This window comes from Triticum dicoccoides, chromosome 1A, assembly GCF_002162155.2.
Source record: "Triticum dicoccoides isolate Atlit2015 ecotype Zavitan chromosome 1A, WEW_v2.0, whole genome shotgun sequence".
Lineage (NCBI taxonomy): Eukaryota > Viridiplantae > Streptophyta > Magnoliopsida > Poales > Poaceae > Triticum > Triticum dicoccoides.
In genome coordinates this window covers 17854890-17868012 of record NC_041380.1, presented here as the reverse complement: position 1 = coordinate 17868012, position 13123 = coordinate 17854890, and the positions used below count along the sequence as shown (strand labels likewise).

At 45.7% G+C, this 13123-nt stretch overlaps 1 pseudogene; it reads right to left on the bottom strand.

Moving 5' to 3' along the window:
* Positions 1-91: 91 nt before the first annotated feature.
* Positions 92-1950, bottom strand: LOC119350020 (annotated as a pseudogene).
* Between the last annotated feature and the right edge of the window lie 11173 nt (positions 1951-13123).

Genomic DNA, 13123 nt, shown 5'->3' with positions numbered 1-13123 from the left:
ATGATACTTTAACACCTTGGATCTGATGCAACACTAGGAACCCAACAGTCTTAGAATGAAAAAGAGAAACTGAGAATGCAGACACATCAATAGTTTTGAAATATTTAACATTTTTTACAACTGAGCAAGTAAGCATTTTTTACATCTCTATCATCAATATCAGTTTAGGAAGCTAAACTTACTAACACAAGAACTTTAAACTATCGGAAACCAGCACTTTTGAGGTCGAAACACTGTGACTTCACAACTGCACGAGAAAATAAGCCATCAACAAAGATAAAAAGTGCATACTGTGGCATGGAGTAATTACAGAGTGGATTCTCAACATACGGTGTAGAACTCAGTACTTCATTACGGTTTGTATGAGATGCATTTCCATCACCATACGTCTTCTGGTTAACTGTTTTGTTGGATGCCTCCACCACCATAATACTGTTTTGTTGTCTGCCTAGAAAACTCTGCAAACGTCATTCCTTCTTTCAGCCTTGACGACAGCGGGGGGATCTTCTTCAGAATCTCCTGCATCAATATATGTTCACCACAACACCCGGCTGGTCCATCACCCCTGAAAGCCAATTCCATGTGATCACTTGAATCATCTTCATCGGCACAAGAGTAACCCGAGAAAGGTAGAGTTTTGTCCCATGACGGCTGTAGGAAAACCACGAAAGTCTCTCGGCTGATGTTTGGCAAGCCTAAAGGTCTACTGACAGCATGAAGCGTAGATCTCAGTTTCCCCCCTGACAGGATGCCTGCTGCCTCCCCAACCTGAACAATAAAGCTCTCCTGGGAGCATCTCACTGAGAAAATCCTCCTTTTACTGAAGAGCTGCAGGTGTGAGTGCCCATCAGGAACAGAGCATTCTTCGCTGACCGGGCATTCCTGTCCGAGAGCAGAGTGCAAGAATAATGGCGCTGTTAAGACTGTCAGCACTCCATAGTCGTAGTGCCACTCTTGCCATAAGTTCACAAGAGAAATCGTGCTGACATGACCTTGTACTGCGGCACCTTGGGACTCATTTTCTTCGGCTGACTTTACAACGGCCATCCCATCTTTTTTCGATCTTTCTGATCCTGGCATTTGATATGTATCCATGTGATCCGATACAGGTCTTGCTGCTGCTGCATTGTTTGCCAAGTTTTTCCTCCTTGTGCTGCTCATCTCCTTGATAATCCTGTTATCCAACTCAGAGTGGTAGTGGATGAGCCTCGCCTTTGCGCTTCCAGAGTCGGTAATGCTCTGCTCCAGCTGATTCCCACCGATAACAATGTCGCAGGCCCGGGCAACCAAGATGCCAAGCTCCATCATGCACAGACCCAGCTCCTTGAAAAGATCACCAAGGTTCTCCATGTCATCATCAGCATCACCCTTTTGTTCCCCGTCCGGACAACCAGGCCTGATCTCGGTGTCTCCGGTGGCTTCGCACATCGACTCCAGGGAGTGGAGCTTGCCTGAATCGTGCCTTAGGAGCCGCGCGAAGGAGGAGACGGACCTGTCGGGCTTCTTGAGAGGCACGTTGCTGCCCAATCCTTACTTCTGCAATGGAATCAAATCCCCATTGAAGGAAATCACTGTCAATCCACGGCCGCCGCACTGCAATCGCAGTTTGGGAAGAGGAACAGGGGGCGGGAGGAGGAAGACGATGAGACTACAGAGGGAGGGGTTGGTTACCTTGAGGAGGTGGGCGCGGGAAGGGTGGTCCATGATTGCGAGGCGGCGGGCCAGGGGGAGGAGCCGGCGGCGGAGGTTGGCGGCGCGCGGGACACCGGAGACGGCCAGAAGCCCGGTGCCGCCTGGGCCGAGCGCGGCCCAGACGGTGGCCAGGAGGCGGCGCCGCCGGCCATCGGCGTCGCCCGCTGCTGCCGCTTCCGGCGCGAGCAGCAGGAGGAGGAGGTCGGCGAAGGGGATCTCGTCGATGTCCAGCGCCGTCGCCGGCACCGTCTCCGCCATGGTGTGGGCTCGAGCCCGGAACCTTCCAGTCCAGGGTGGCCCAGCGTGTTGCTCTTTGACTTTTTTGAGTCTTTGTTTAAATTTAAAAATCAATCAAGTTCCTTCCAAGGAAGGAATCTTTTGAAACCGCGTATAAATGATTCAAAAAAAACTTATAAATGCACATCATTTGTTTAGGAACATTCTATAAGCCTCTTGTACTATGGGTCGAACTTTGACCATAATTTTAAGGACTCAAATATCCTGCTATCGTCAAAGTTTTAGATATGACAAATCGAACGTTTTTTATGGCAACATATATTAGCTGAGGATAGCAAGTTTAGCTGAAGGGCATGGCAAATCCTCCAACCCTAGTCTAATTTGAATTGGGCTTTGGGGGTGGGGGTGGGGGGGGGGGGCTCCACCTGGCTGCCGCCTCCTTTCTTCCATCAGGGCCCATGAAGGCCCATTAACCCCCCGGGGTTTCGGTAACCCCCGGTACTCCGGAAAAATGTCCGAACCTATCCGAAATCATTTCGGTGTCCAAACATAACCTTTCAACATATCAATCTTTATGTTTTGACCATTTCGAGACTCCTCGTCATGTCCGTGATCTCATCCGGGACTCTGAACAAACTTTGGTACATCAAATCACATAACTCATAATACAAATCGTCATCGAACGTTAAGCATGCGGACCATACGGTTTCGGGAACTATGTAGACATGACCGAGACACATCTCCGGTCAATAACCAATAGCGGAACATGGATACTCATATTGGTTCCTACATATTCTACGAAGATCTTTATCGGTCAAAACCGCATAACAACATACATTATTCCCTTTGTCATCGGTATGTTACTTGTCCGAGATTCGATCGTCGGTATCATCATACCTAGTTCAATATCATCACCAGCAAGTCTCTTTACTCGTTCCGTAATGCGTCATCCCCTAACTAACTCATTAATCACATTGCTTGCAAGGCTCATAGTGATGTGCATTACCGAGAAGGCTCAGAGATACCTCTCCGATACTCGGAGTAACAAATCCTAATCTTGATTTATGCCAACTCAACAAACATCATCGAAGACACCTGTAGAGCATCTTTATAATCATCCAGTTATGTTGTGACGTTTGTTGGCACACAAGGTGTTCCTTCGGTATTCGGGAGTTGCATAATCTTATAGTCAGAGGAACATGTATAAGTCATGAAGAAAGCAATAGCAATAAAACTAAACGATCATTATGCTAAGCTAACGGATGCGTCTTGTCCATCACATCATTCTCCTAATGATGTGATCCCGTTCATCAAATAACCACCGGTTAATACAATGTCTATGGTCAGAAAACTTAACCATCTTTGATTAACGAGCTAGTCAAGTAGAGGCATGCTAGGGACACTCTGTTTTGTCTATGTATTCACACATGTACTAAGTTTCCGGTTAATACAATACTAGCATGAATAACAAACATTTATCATGATATAAGGAAATATAAATAACAACTTTATTATTGCCTCTAGGGCATACTTCCTTCAACCACATGATGATAGCCCCAGCCGCACCTGCGGTCCATCCGTCATGGACCCCCGAGGGACGTCGCCCAGGTGCGCGCCACCATGGAATGGACGGCGTGGAGGGCACTCTCTCCCGGAAAAGCTCTTAGGAGGAGGGTACTCCAATATTCTTTATAGGAGTAATATATTGCTTGATATGAAAAGTCGCCTTCTACTCCCCAGCTCATACTCCCATCTAAAGAACGCCGCAACAAACCCCGTGTCGTCCTCCTGGTTTTGGATGAATCGTGCCGAGCAGGAGGGATAAAATGTTGACAAAAAAGACCCATACACATACTATGTGCAAAATTAAGGGACAGCGTGAAACGAACAACGCGGAGGGCCTCGGGCCTCCTCGCTGAGCCAGTCTCTCGCACTGGCCGGCTGGCGCGACACACACCCCGCCTGTTGTGATTGAACTAGCAGAACACGAGACGAAGATGCCGACAGGCGGGTCTGACCCGTCTCTCGTGTGTGGGTCAGATGACAGGACGACATACGTCGGCGCAGCCGAAGTTACCACATGACGATTGCCCTGGCCGCACCCGCGGTCCATCCGTCATGGACCCCCGAGGGACGTCGCCCAAGTGTGCACCACCGTGCAACGGACGGCGTGGAGGGCACTCACGCCCGTGAAAGCTCGCACGAGGCGGGTACTCCAACATTATTTGTTGGACTAATATATCGCTCGATACGAAAGTCCCCTTCTACTCCCGAGTTCAAATGAGCTCGGGATGAATAGTAAATCCGAAAATTGAAAACAAAGTAAAAAAAAATTGGTGCAAACTTTGAGAAATTTTCTTAGTGCTTGCTAATTTTCATCTCGAAATAACATTCTTGGAAGTCATGAAAAAAGAAACAACACTCTAAAATGCTTTCGAGAATAGCATTTTGGGAGTGTCGGTTTTTTACCACGACTTTCACAAATGTTATTTCGAGATGAAAATATTTCAAGCACCGAGAACATTTGTCACAATTTGCACACAAAAAGATATATTCAGTTTTTAATGGTTTTACTATTTATTTTTATTTTACTGTTTGTTACTGAGCATATGAGCTCGGGACTAATACTCCGCGTCCTTGCTCGATATGGTTTTGGATGAATCGTGCCAAGCAGGAGGGATAAAATGTTGACAAAAAAGACCCAAACACACACTTTGTGCATTAAGGGACTAAAAACATATTTTTTGCTAAACCAAAATCTTGCTGACTTGAGATGGTTTGTTGCTTCTTTGAGCTAATGCCGCTGTATACCATGGACCAATAACAAGTTAAGCGAAATCCAGGGGCGCAACGGAAACAGGAACACCAACACAAACAAACGAAAATAGATAGATCGAACCCTACAAAAATCTTAGGAATGAGTGACAGAAGAAAGACCATCGATCAGCCCATCAGCCAAGATCAGAATAGGAGTATAAAAAAAAATTCAAAATAACAAAACAAAAACAACACGAGCATAAAAGGCACACACTGATCAAAACGATAGCTTGATGTTACTCAAGTTACTAGCAGAAGTTCGATAACACGGAAGCTGAGGCCATATAAACCCAGAACAGGATGAGGCACTTCGCCCCATACCCACCGTCCACATAAATAAAATTCCACACACTAGCACCACTCAAAGCAAACTTCATATGTTCATATATAAATATAACTAAGCTGACAAGCAGAGTTGTCTGGCAGCCTCCGACGCGAGGCTGCCTCGTTGCAGTGGATCATCGTTGAGCCATCCCTTGCTGCGCCTGTTCCATCCGAAATATTAGCTCCTCCTACATGATTCTTGTTCCTAACAGTGGAGCAGGAATCTATGGAAGATAACCTTCCCAAGGCCAATAGCTTGCGTCACCGGTGCTCATCATGCTGCCATAGGCTGATGGTGGGGTAGACATCTGTGGAAGCTGCCATGTGCCGATAGGTCGCACCACACCCATGCTCATCATGCTGCCATAGGCTGATGGTGGAGTAGAGATATGTGGAAGCTGACCCGCGGAGCGCTGATAGCTTGCGCCACCCGTGCTCATCATGCTGCCATAGGCTGATGGTGGAGTAGAGATATGTGGAAGCTGATCGGCGGAGTGTAGATAGCTTGCGCCACCCGTGCTCATCATGCTGCCATAGGAGTTGTTGGAAGTTCCAAAAGTGTGTTGTGCCTTCAGATTTGTGGGACGACGGGCGGTTGGGGCCACGCCACATTGCACCCATGGAGTTGAGGACGAATCACTCTTTAACAGGTTGCCGATCACCCCTAGGAGATGGCTCGTATACGGTGACTCCAACTTCTCAGCCTCAACTATGCTGCGTTTCGTTATCACACCATGCCCCTCGACTCTCAGCGCTTAAGTACATACTGACGCCAAAGGATCCCCTGCATGATTTCCTCAAATTTTACACCGTCTTTCTCGACATCTTTTATCATGAGGAGTTCTTGTGCTGTGTGGCCAATTATTTCCTCGGCAGCCTCTTGCAAGACTGTAGCATTGGTTGAACCAGTATGGTCACTGATTTGGCAGTTCAGCATGTACCGGTACTCGCAGGTCTGGGACCTCCAGAGGCATCTCGTGCACCACCACCCATCACCATCAACTTTCAGCCTGTTATTGCATTTCTCACCGTCGAACATCAAGGCGCAAGATGGGTAGCAGAAGGCACCACTGTCTACATGTGAAACTGCAGCCACAACCGTGATCAAGTCAGGTTGACTGGACATCCTAAAGTTCTCATCCTTGATCTGTGCAATGGTTTGGTATGTATTGCCGGTACAGTCGAAGCCTTCCCAGTTTGTCGGAGGAGCCGCGAGCCCTTGGCCTTGATTCCTCAGTGAAAGCTGCTGCATCTTGGCATCTATTGTGTTCTGGGCTGACACTAAATCATAAAATCCATGCAGATTGTTCACAGCATGCTCTACCCTTGGAGCACGAGAGGAACCTGCCAAGCCTTGATCACGAGAACATGCTATGTGGTAACACCTTGCTGAACCTTTGAGATCATGTCAGGCCTATATATGCCCAGTCTATCAGAATAGCATCCAGGCCCTGAACAGAAAATTAAAAGAATACATAACAGAAAATATTATATAATTGTGGACGGATAAAACACACATAAGTAGTTCAATTGAAAGAAAAGTTGCGTGGAAGTGGAATAGACTGCATTGACAAAAACAGAACCGTTAAATGAAAATCAACCAGAGCAAAGGAGTAAACAAAAGAATTGAACCAGAAATAACATTCATGCAGACTATGATAATTGATAAAAACAAGTGAAAACTCGCAAAATAACCAGTAAAAGTAAAATCAATCTGTAGCTCGGAAATTTGCAGTCTTAAGAAAAATAATCACAAAACAACATATGTACACTATTACAAACTCAAGACAAGGTATTTATAAATTTGTCCATTAGTCCGTAGCACTTAAACCTGTAATAGTGTGTGAATCTAACGGGTGACATAACATTGTTTCACCACATTTTTTAAAGTACTGCTCTGATCGTTACAAGATTTTCCTATTCATAGAGTGGTGCATGTTGTTGGGACACACCCCAGACCAACTCTCTCTCTCTCTCTCTAACACAGACGAAGGTGAAGGAAGGAGCACACTGATATTTTTTTCCGACGCACAAATGCCAATGCTACACGAACGGCGCCATGCCACGCAAACGGCAATTTCTTTTCAGGGAACATACCCGGCTCGAAAACAAACCGTAGCACTTACATGGGAGACTACATGCCCTGGAGACTAAATCGGGCTACTACTCGTCATGGTGAGCGCACACACGCACCTGAAGACTACATCTCTCCTCAGGCTCCTCACTGATGGCCTCACAGCCGAGTACACTTTATAAAGCACGACTCACACGGCGCCAGGAGGACTCAGCCGGTCCTCTCGCCACGGCTGCATCACATGCATGCACGCCATACACTAACAGCCCACACCGCAAGCAACTCGCCACGACCATCAACGCGCCCACGCACCAGCACCTGGCTCGATGCGCACACACACGCGTGGCTTATGTCTAAAACTCCCCCCCTAAGCCACGGACACACCTCGCGGCCTGGCAGCAGGAGCCCCGACTCGTCGACGACGTCGGCCATTGACTGAACGGCCACACGACCCATACGTGGGTGCAGCTGTTTGTTGCCAGCTCCCGCAGACGGCTCGGCCTAGAGCAACTGACTGTGATCAAGATTAATGCTTACAATCTAGTGTTATACATAAGCCACGCGTGTGTGTGCGTGTCGAGCCAGACACCGGTGCGTGGCCGCATCCATGGTCGTGGCGAGCATGTCTGTTGCTTGCGGTGTGGGCTGTTAGCATGTGATGCAGCCATGGCGAGAGGAGTGGCTGAGTCCTGGCGCCGTGTGAGTCGTGCTGGTAGTGCGGCCGGGTTAGTTGGTTAGCTTTGTACGTGTGCTTGTGGCCTGGTCATGCGTGTGGGTGTGTGTGCACGCGTATAAAACCCTCTCTTGTGTGAGACGGTATGAGCCGAGTCACAGCGGAGCCAGAGATGAGGTAGACGTATGGTTTGTGACTAACTTTGTCAAAGATCGCTACATCTAAGATTAGGCAAGTTTGATCAAGTTAGGTGAGTGTTTGGTTCAAGCCATACCTTAGGCAAGCCACACTTGGGCCCCATATGGCATACACATAAAAAGTGTGGCAAGATTTCTTTAGGCTTGCCAACTTGTGGCTCTTATTTTAATGAACTAACCTTAAGCAAGTTTGGCAAAAATTTATGGCAAAATGTGGCAATGGTAGTCCTAGAACCAAACAGCCCCGTAGCCTCCGTCGGAACCGTGATATGCGCCCGGCCGGCAGGAGAGCTCCTCTGTGTAGTACTGTGTGTACCTCCATCTCCATGTATGTGTTCGAGTCCTTGTGAGAAATAAAGCCAAGATACATGCGTTCGTGTGCCGCAGCGTTCGTCGCCGGAAAAATTATGGTGTCTCCTTTGTCTGCCTCTGTCCGGCGTTTGTGTCGCTGGGAGGCCGCTCGGCGTGTGTGACCGAGAAGGGTTAATTTGTCCGAACACATGTTGTTAAAAAACAAAGGTACATTTGCTCTGGTAAATCAAGAGAACCTGCGAGATCGGAGACACCAAGATAACTAGAGGAAAATCGCAAAAAATATTCCTGGTGATAGTTAAAAAGCAGGTCCTCAAATTAACACTTAACGTTATAGTGCTAGTTTGATGATTAAGTTATAGTGTTAGAGATGTATTCCTAGAAAAGTATACGATCTACAGAAGGAGATGCAAATACACTTCACGTTATAGTGTTAGTTTGATGATTAAGTTATAGTGTGTTAGAGACGTATTCCTAGAAAAGTATACGATCTACAGAAGGAGATACAAATTGTGTACTAGTTGAAAATCCATGTCGGCTATTAAAAATTACTGTGCTTGTTACTAATATTGATGTTGTCTTGCCTGAGATGGCACCACAGTACTGTTTTTTTCTAGTTAAACGTTAGTATTGCGAAGCATTTATGTTGAAAAATCTAGTCTTGGTGTTTTCACACGAGCCACATGTTAATCTGTATATCTAGTTGTTAATGTGATAATAGTTTTTGCTTTCACGGATTTTGCGACGAGAGACATGTTTTTGTAAAAAAAACATCTCTTTATTGGATTTTATGACAAACAGTAAAAAATAGCAAACAAAAAAATTTCTGAAAATTTTGTGGCTTCAAACTTGACCAAATGTTTTAGTTGCTCTCAAAAGCACAACGACATGTGTATCCCTTTATTGGATGAAGTTCTTTGAAATGTATCTCTTTTTTTTTGCTTTGCGCCCCAATAGTACTTTAGCCACAATCTTCATCCAGTTAGCATGCATTTCCTGGGAGAGGTTGGACCTTCAATCTACAAAATATGCAATTTACATGTGGGCAGTAGGACAGTACTTTTTGCTGAAGATGGCATGTGGTTGTACATGGGGGCCATGACAAATTTTAGTAAAGTTTTTGTTCAAGCCCATGGCAATTTTCTCAGCAAATGTCTTCTTAATCATGGCAACTTTCTAGAATCTTGTTTTATTTGTAGCGATCACATGCAAGTGCTTTGGAGTTTGTCCCTATGTCTCATGGTAAAGTATTACCACGTTTTTACACAACACAATGGCAAAATTTAATTTGCCATGGCAAGTTTCTTTTTTCACAACAATGTCAAAAAATTGTTAGTGATTTTGCCATGGTAAATTCACTAGATGTCCTACGGCAAATTGAATTTAGTGTTTTTTTCACGATGATATCATTTTTTTAGTGATTTTGCCATGCCAAATTCACTAGATGTCCCATGGCAAATTCACTTTAATGCGCATGGCAAGTTTCTTTTTTCACGATGATGGCAAACTTTTTTTTAGTGATTTTGCCGTGGCAAATTCACTAGATGTCCCACGGCAAATTCACTTAATGCCCATGGCAAGTTCACTTAGTTTCCTAGGCAAGTTCTTGTTTTTTCATGATGATGTCAAACATTTTTTAATTACAAACTATGGCAAATTTGCTTTATGTACCATGGCAATTTCATGTTATGGACCATGGAAATTTTTCTTGGGATAATGGCAAAAATTTTCCTCCAACATGGCAATTTTTCACTTTATGGACCATGGTAATTTTTTTGGTTGGATTATGGCTAACTTTTTCTTTATTGGACCATGGCAATTTTCACCCAATTTTTCATAGTCTACAAAATTGCCATGGCAATTACTACTCCGTTTTTGCCATGAGCTTAGAACATTTTTATATGTTCTTTTTTTTAAAACCATGGTGAATTTTCTCTTCGCAACAAGGCAAAAATACCTCTTTTCTATGTGCACATGGCATTTTTAGTTTTATGGATCAGGCAAATGTAGTTGATACAAAAATGACATTTTTCACTTTTTCTGAACCATAGGATTTTTTCATTTGTTTTTCATCCATGGCAAAATTTAATTTTTTCCCACAGCAAATTTACCTTCATTTTTCTCGCATGGCTAATCTTCCTGTATCGCAATGGCAAATTACTATAACATACACGGCATTTTTTTAAACGCTCATGAAAAATTTCTAGTTTCTATTTTTCTTCTGCTACGACAAATTTACTTTTCTGGACAATGACAAATGTAGTTTTTTTGCCATGGCAAAATACGACAAATGTATTTTATAAAGCTCAGATTTTGCTGTGACTAATAAAGCCCAGTTTTTTTAAGGACAATGGCAAATGTAGTGAAAATCTGGTCTTTTCTTTTATTGGTCTTTTATTTTTTGGAGGGGTTTTTACACGGAAAAGGCCTGTAGGGACCGATGAGCAGAGCGTTTGGGCTGTGGTGTTTCCTTATCGAACGAAATTGTTCGGTAGGTTGACAGCTGGTACCAAGCAACTCGTTCGGTCTGGGGTCCCCAGACCGAACTTGTGGGCGTTATTGTCATCCAACAAGAAAGGCTAAACCCACAAGCAGATAAAGGAAAAACCAGAATTCCGATCTTCCAAACAAACTTCTGCTATCAGGTGGGTTTGCGTGCAGCCAGCACTATTTGGAATTGCTGTGGAGGATTTATGTGATACATATACAGACATAATAAAACACTCTCGGTACGTGATTGATCCGAGCACAAAATAACTATCCCTACAGACAAGTCTAGCCCTAGCAGGTTGTAATTTTGGAAACACCGGCCGATCCCAGTTTACCAAAAATAGATGTCAGGTTACTTACTCCAGATTTGTAAATTGCATGGGGTCCTGCCTGAATGGTGAAAGTTAATTCCACCGCGTGAACCAGTTAGACTTAGACTGGATGCGAAACCCTAACGCATGATTAGAATCACGGCAACACGCACAAAAACCTTGCAAAACCCTAATCCATCTAGCACCGATCGATGTGGGGAGAGGGAGTTAACGATCCGTCGCACGGTGATCAGTACCTTCGGTTCGTGGCATAGCTGTAGCGGTAGTCGAGGACTCGGACAACGGAGCCGGCGCGGAGGAGGCCGGCGGTGACGAGGCCGTCCATGGTGACGTCCATGGTGACGTCCAGCACCGCCTCCAGCGAGTGCACGCCGTCGGAGAGCACGAGGCCGAACTGCCCCGTGCCGGCCACGGTTCCCGCCGGCGCTGGCCCCGGCGCGCCCACAACCTGCAGCACGGCGCCCATCACCTGCCCCAGCCCCGACACCAGCGCCGCCACCGCCCCGTGCGTCAGGTCTGCTGCCATCCCTCCACCCATCGCCGGCCGGGCTGCGAGGAGAAGGCGATCCCGAGGAGAGTGGGGGGCAGGGGGCAGGGTTCAGGGGTTGGGATTGGGTGCAGCGAGGTCTTCTCAAGTTGTTGGGACGGTTAGTTATTTGATTTGACGAGGCGTGCTAACTGCTAAGCGGTGGGGAGCAACCGTCTCGTGGCCAGATAAGATATATACGTTTGACTTGGGCTAAACTCTACTGGATATATTCTTTTTTTTTTGCGACTGGATATATTCAACTGACCATTTTTTAGGTTCCGTTTGGGTATTATTTTACATGATAATACGTGTCTCATTTATATCATAAAGAACAAATTAGAAGTCACGTAAATACCGACGTGACAATGAAAAGATAATAGAACATCTCTGAGTTTGACACCAACGCCGGTCACCTGCCTCTCGCACCCCCACAACAGCCACGGAAGAAAAAAATGTCGGATCACCTCCTCACCCGAGCTCGACGCGGCTCCATCGATGATATACAACTTTGCGGATCTCCAAGGTGGCTCACCAAAACTAAAGCCATTGCCGTTGAACGAATTAGACCGGGGCAACACCCCGGACACGTCATCGGACTCCAGATCTGGCACCCCACCACGACTAAAACACCGAAGGAGGAAACCATACCTGTCATCCACGAACCACGAACCCAGCACACATTCCGTCTTATAGATGTCTGTAACATCCCAATTTTTGAATTTCGAATGTTATACAATAGATCATCACCGCATATCATATTTATTTGCCTTTTGGGTTGATCCTAGAAATTCTACGCAACTCAAGGACCCTCAGAGAGAGTTGGGGATTTCATTATTTTCATATTTGAGTTTTCTCAAATTTTGAAAATAGAATCATTTGATTTTATTTATTTTATCTTCAATTATTTTTATTATAAAAATATGAGAGAGGGAATAAAATGACTTTTCCAAAATAAAGAAATATTGAGGATTTAATAAAAAAATCAAATAAGGTTTTATTCTGGAGTTTTTTCGTGGTTTTATTTGAATTTAGGAAAAATTGCACGTTTTGAAAAATTGCATCTAGGACCAAGAAAATGTTCATCCTGTTTTAAATTTTTTATTTAGACTGTGATTTTTTTTGGCAATTTTAGATTTTTATTTATTTTTCTAGAATTTTTCTTAATTTCGGCGAAATTGTTTAAGAAAAAACCTGCGCTCGGCTGGGCCTTTGACTAGGCCAAAGGCCCAGCCGAGCCAGGTCGGCCCGCGAGGTCACCGCCTCCCTCGCCGAGCTGCCGCCGGACTCGGGGAGACCGAGCCGGGCACGCCTCCGCCGCCGACCCCCTCCCCAAGCAAGCCCCCCCTTCCCTCCTTAAATAGCCACCCCGGGGCCCCCCGGGAGCCCCGAGTCGCCCCGCCCGCACCACCGAGCCGCGCCGCACGTCGCCCCGCCGCCGCTGCTGCT